Source organism: Condylura cristata, unplaced genomic scaffold (assembly GCF_000260355.1).
Source record: "Condylura cristata isolate star-nosed mole 26May11 unplaced genomic scaffold, ConCri1.0 scaffold00024, whole genome shotgun sequence".
In the NCBI taxonomy this organism is placed as follows: domain Eukaryota; kingdom Metazoa; phylum Chordata; class Mammalia; order Eulipotyphla; family Talpidae; genus Condylura; species Condylura cristata.
The window spans coordinates 17825678-17832262 of NW_004567125.1; positions in this window are offsets into that span (position 1 = coordinate 17825678).

Below are 6585 nucleotides of genomic sequence, written 5' to 3' on the forward strand. Positions count from 1 at the left end.
TTTGTCCATTATAACACTGAGTACAGTAACCAAGTTATAGAAACAATCTGTGTATAATCCCAAATGAGTGAATAAAGAAAATGTGGTATATAAACATGATAGAATACTATTCAGTTTTTTTTAAAAAAAAAAAAAGATTTATTTGTGCATACAGAACTGGGGTACAGGCCCGAGGCTCAGGGGCGGTGAGAGGCTTCACCAGTGGGGAGCAGAACAGGCAGATCGATGAAGTACACTGCTGAGGGGAGCAGCGAGCGGGTCAGGGGAGGTCTGCCACGCCATGTGGTCACCTCCCGGGCAGGCGGGAATCGAACTCATGCGGAAGTGGCTTTAGATTCTCAGTGTTGTGCTTTAACCTGCTGCGCCACCCGGGAGGGCCCTATTCAGTTATTTAAAAGGTTAAATGTATTTAAAAGGTTAAATGTTGCTGTTTATGACGATCTGGATGGAACTGGAAGGGATTACATTAAGCAAAAATAAGTCAGGAGGACAAAGACAAATATCTGATGATTTCATTTGCCCAAAATGAATGAAATATATATATAAAAAAGGACTAGACAGAAATAAATGAAAACAAACCCTAGAAATTTGACTGCAGAACTTAGATTACCGGAAAGGTATGCTGGAAAAGAAAATGAGGGGAGGGGACAGTAGCTTATGGTGGAGAGTTATTGTTGCTATTAGTGGTAGGTGTGGTAACATACATTTGAAGAGATTTGAGTCTATTCCCCTAAAACACATACAGTGTTATAAACCAATGCTATCACAAAAATAAATAAATAATAATAAAACATTTGAATATGTGTCTTTTTAATACTGATATATGACCCTATTGTGTGATAGCACAATCTCTGAAAACCATAATAGCCTTAAAACCATATCTTTTAAATTTGATAAATTACAGAAAAATGCATATAAATTTATACTGTCATATATGTGCATCCTTTTCACCACACTATGACCAACCTTTCCTAATTGTTAAAATTGCTTTTCATGGAATACTTGAAAAATTAAAATATATTAAAAATTTTAAGTTTATCTAATTTTTTCCTTTTTAATGCCTATACCCCACATCCATTCACTTCTCAATAACATTTAACAAATGGCTACATTGCAGGCACTGGTTGGCTACCATTTTTATGGCAATGGTTGAAAGCCATATACGCTTTCATTGTCTCTCATCCTCCCATCATCTAATCTCAAATATTTTGAAGCTCAGGGTCCCCAAACAAAATTATCATACAGATTGGTGTGTGTCATATTTCTATGACTCACAACCTAGGAGGTGAATATTGGCTTCAGTAACCGAGGTAGTGATGAAATTCAGTCGCAGGATTTCCTCCAGAACAGACTGCAGTCATCAGGGTGGAGCTTCCCTCCCTCTCTTCTCCACTCCCTGCCCCAACTTCTCACAAAACAAACAGCTATATTCAGACATGGCCTCTGCTCCCATGCATTTTGACTTTAGTGGTGGTCTGAACCATTGGTCTTACCCATGGCACACTGGGCTTTTGTGGTCAGCTTGCCATTCTGTGGCCTAAAAGTGTTACACAACTTTTACTGTGGTATTTCTTGGCTCATCAGCCTTGTTTGCACAGATGGCCATAAACTAGAGTTCATGGTCATGGCTAATAGTGGGGTTATTTTCTTGTGTGTTCTCTTTTTGTTCATCTGCTCTTGCATCCTCATCTTGGTTTTTCAGTAGGCAATTTTTCCAAGGCTCTTTCCACTCTGACAGCTGATATTATTGTGGTGGTTTTACTCTCTGATCTGTTGATATTTTTTACTATAAATGGCCATCTCCTGTCTCCTTCAGTACACCTGGATACATTTCAGCATTGGGAAAAGGGACTTGGGAAAACTTTCTTTGTTCCCTTACCTCTAATGTAAAGGTCTAAGCACACAGATCCTAAGAGTGGGGAAGGATTTAAAGATCTCCTGTGATAGCCTGTGAGGCAGGCTGACTCCTGGCACTAGTAACCAAGTTCTTCCTCCTTTGATTTTGTGCTTGCTGCAGGAGAGAGATGATTTCCCTTCCTGTGTGGTATTGGTATGAACAAGAGGGCAGGAGGAATGTTCTCTCTGGTCCAGCAACCTCCTCCTTCCACTTCTTGAGTTCCAGTCCATGCTACTATTGCCATATGACCCTGTTAAAAGCCATGCAAAGAAGCTTCATGTGATTCATGTTGTATTCTTTGGCAAGAAGAGATGTATCACTGGAAGTTGACTTGGCTTCAAAGGAAAGAGGACTTAGTCTGCTCTACATCATTTGTTATTTACAAATTCACATACAAAAAGGCTCCTCATTAGAACTCTCTAAAATGCACCCTCAGAACAAGTTGAGAAGTTCATTCAGCCCATTATATGACATTATTCTGAACATTTTTGTGTATGACCTTTTATCCCCCAACCATTTAAATGATACCATTCAAGATAAAGTGGTTTTATTTTTCTTTCTTATATGGAGAAATTCCATAATTGGAATTATCCAGGTTTTGTATTGTTACATCATTTCCTTTCTATGTCTTAAGTCAGAGCTGGTACTTCTTATAAAATATCAGAAAGGAGGTGGTTAAAATTCCCATCTCCATATGTAACACATGTTTCGGGGGCTCTGATACTTAAAGAAGTTGTTCCTTAAGTATACCCTAAACCTATTTGTGGTCTCTTGATTGTCATACCACCATAATTGAAAGATTCAATCAAATTAAATGCAGACTTCTAGAAAAGTGATCAAGATCCATACTCTACCTGTCAAGAAGTAGTGTCCCTCACAGCCTACCATGGAGGAGCTAGATAGGAAGGTCTTTTAATCCTTTCCCACTCAGTTTCTATGTGAGTGTTGAGGGAAGGCATGCAAAATATATCCCTATTTCTTTTCCAAATTCTAATTATTTTTATTGAAGTATACCTTACAGTTAATGAAGTAACAAAATCTGAGGTGTATAGCAATTAAGCAAAATCCTGTTCAAAACTAGAATACCTATCCTATCCTCCTCTCCCTCTAAAGCTAATATGTATTTCTACTCTATCACCATAGATTAATGTTACCTGTTTTTAAATGTTAGGAATGGATTCATGAAATATACTTTCTTAAAACTAGCCTATTTTATGCAATATTTCTGAGAAATTCATCTATATAGTTAAGTATATCAGTAGTTTATCCTTTTTCATTCCTCGTTTTCTATTGTATGAACATATTGTAGTTTATTTGTCCATTTTAGCATGGGTAGATCTTTGGGTCATTTTCAGTTTCTTGTAATCATCACTAAAGCTACAATGAATATTATACATATTTTGTTACATTTATTGGATATGTAGCCAAGAGTAGAATTGTTGAATCATAAGGTCACATTTAACTTGGATGATAAAGCCAAATGATTTTCCAAAGTGCTTTTACCAATTTACATAGATACCAATAGTGTAAATCTTCATGTTATCACCAACACTTACTGTTGTTACCTTTTGTATATAATCTAATATGGTAGGAAGTACCGGTACCTCATTCTGGTATTCATTTGAATTTTCTTGATGTCTGATGACATTAATTTTTTTTTTAAGATTTATCTGTTTATACATACAGAACTGGGGTACAGGCCAGAGGAGTAGGGGCGGTGAGAGGATTCACCAGAGACAGAGTTGGGAGCAGAACATGCAAATCAACGAAGTACTCTGCTGAGGGGAGCAGTGGCCGTGTCAGGAGAGGTCTGCCATGCCATGTGGTCACCTCCGGATCAGGCAGGGATCGAACTCATGCAGAAGTGGCTTTAGCTTCTTAGTGCTGTGCTTTAACCCACTGTGCCACCAGGGAGGGCCAGATGATGTTAATTTTTTTCTTGTGCTTTCCCCATTATTTCTTCAGTAACTTCAATGAGGTATTTACTTCTGCCACTCCAGTGAAGCTATTCTTGTCTAGTAACAACCAACCTCCATACTGGTCATTTCCATCTTCCCAGCTTCTTCATTTCCAGAGTCATGCATATTTTGTTTTCCTCCTACCTCATTGACCCTTCTGTGTCAATCATTTTTTGTCTGTTCTGCCAGTTTTTTCTAAATTCCCACATATTAAGATAAAAGTGTCCTGAATAGGACATTTTTATATAGTATTATAGACCTTATTTTATATAGTATATAGAATATTTCACTGTATTATCTTTCACTGCTTCTATAATACAGAATGAAAGTAGCATGAGGACAGCAATTGTTTAATTCACTTGTACTTTGACATAGTTCCTATGCCTAAAACACTTCTTGCCATATAACAGAATGATTGATTAACTAAATCAGTAAGGGGGAAATGCTAAGAAACACTGGAAAATACATTCTTCCAAGAAAAATGTAATGAATGACCATCATATCCATAGCCCTATTTGGAGGTAGACACTATGATTTTGATTTGAGTTGCATCACCAAAATTAAATTCCAAAGACAAGTGCCTTTGAGTTTACAATTGGCACAGAGATCAGTGGAGAGGAATCCAATCCTTCAAAACATCTGGCTTTGTTTTTTGTGGCAGTGTCAAGATACCTTAAAAGAAAGCACCCAAAATAACTTTGTAATCAGTTTACACTACAAAGTAAACTAAGGAAGGGTGTGGTTTGGTAGCAGTGACATTACATCATTCAGTTCAACCGGAAGCTTCTTCAGAACTCAGTAGCTATTGAAATAATAGCTAAGTTATAGCTGGAACCAGTTACCAACCTGGACTAAAGACTAGGTTACAGAATAAAAGTAGTTGATAAGCTAAAGCCTTGGTGGACAGAACAAGGTGACAAACTGAAAATTAGCAGTCTGCCAAATACCAAACTTGTAAGTTTGGTAATCATAAAAATGCCAAAAAAAAAAAAAAAAACTCTGGGTTTTGATCTAGGGAAAACCAATAGAATGAACAACAAAATGAATGGATGAAAGATGTAGGCTCATCTCAGGTCAAGAACAAGATATAGGTACAGAGAATATTTGGTAGCATTTAATAGTCATTTTGGGTTCTGGGGTGCACAGCCTAGATCTGAATGCATTAATGGTATCAGGTGCCATGTTGGCTGGACACCATCTACAGAAGCATATTTCTAAATTCTTACTGGAGACATAAATTTGAAAAACAGAAAAAAGGTGATGTGGAAGGTTTTATTGTCAGAGCCAAGATTCTTTCTGAGATACTGTGTTTATTTCCCAGATTCTTGACCACTGCATAAATTTTTAAACAGTACATTTGTGGGTTGGCTGCCTTCTGGAAGTAGAGAAAGATAGTTTGGCTGGTAAACCACTAGTGAATGCTTTTATTCATGAGTTACTTATTATAATCCACCTTGTATGATGGATGTTAAGTGTATCATTTTTATTCTTCCTTCTGGAGTATATTTATGAGGAAAATAGAAGCTATAGTTTGCCCATCTCTAAATCTTGCATCCTACCATTACCTGCACCTACTCCATTGCTTTAAACATTGCAGAAGCTCAGTTAATACTGTCAAATTGAAGGGAATGTCCTCCAATGAGTTAGAAGTCATACTACCCTTAGGGCATATTGAAACTATCTTGCAGTATGAATTTCTTGCCACCTCCAACACAACTGGACCAAACAGGTTTACCCACAATTTCTGCCTGGGTAACTAGAGGTGAAACTTTTGCTGAGCTTAAACATTTGTCAGAGTCTCTTAAGATAAGATCCTTGCCTTCCCCACAAAATAAAAAGAAATAAACAAACTTGGGCTTATTGGGAATTGGGCTTAGAAATATTTATGTAGTAAATGTGACCTGACTATATCCTGTGGACAGACCTCAAATATTTCTTATAATGATTCAGAATAGTCTGCTTTAAACATAAATAAACATGTGCTTGCATTCTGGTGTTTGGTAATCATTTTCTACATTTAGTTCAAATTAGTCAATACTTTCCAAGATCATTGATGAATAAGTAACTCTAAACTATCGTGCAATGGACCTGACCTGGAACTCTCACTTCCCCCAGTCATTTCTCTGTTGTGAGTAAGTGGTGATGAGTCTGTTTATGATCTGTTGTTCTTTTCTGCCCCCAGCAATAACTGCCAACCAATGACTAGAATATGGCCTCCTTTCTGCTTCTACTTTGTTGACTTCCTAAAAATGTGTTTCTTTTTAAAGTGCTTGTACCTGTGTTTCAAGAGTATTTGATAAGAAGGAAGTGGGGGGGAAAAGATTAGGAAGAGAGAAAAGCATGTAGTATTATGTAAACTGTAATATAGTATAATCTCAATATGTCAGAAGTGTTTGTAGGATGTGTGTCCTACTTTTGAATTTCAATAACAGACTTTCACACGTGTTCTGAATTCTGCAGGGTGTTTTATTCTGCTGCATAAAATAATGCCATATTTATTAAACCCAAGAACAATGAGCACAATAATCATTAATTTCATCAATCAATATGAATAGGCCACAATACATAGATATCTGATCAAAAAATGGGTGTAGATATTACTGTGAAGCAATGTTTAGATGAGATTGGTATTTAAATCAGTGAGCTTTGAGTAAAGCTGAGTAAAGCAAATTGGTCTCCCTTATGTGGGAGGGCCTCATCTAATTAGTTAAAGATCTTAAGAGAAAAAAA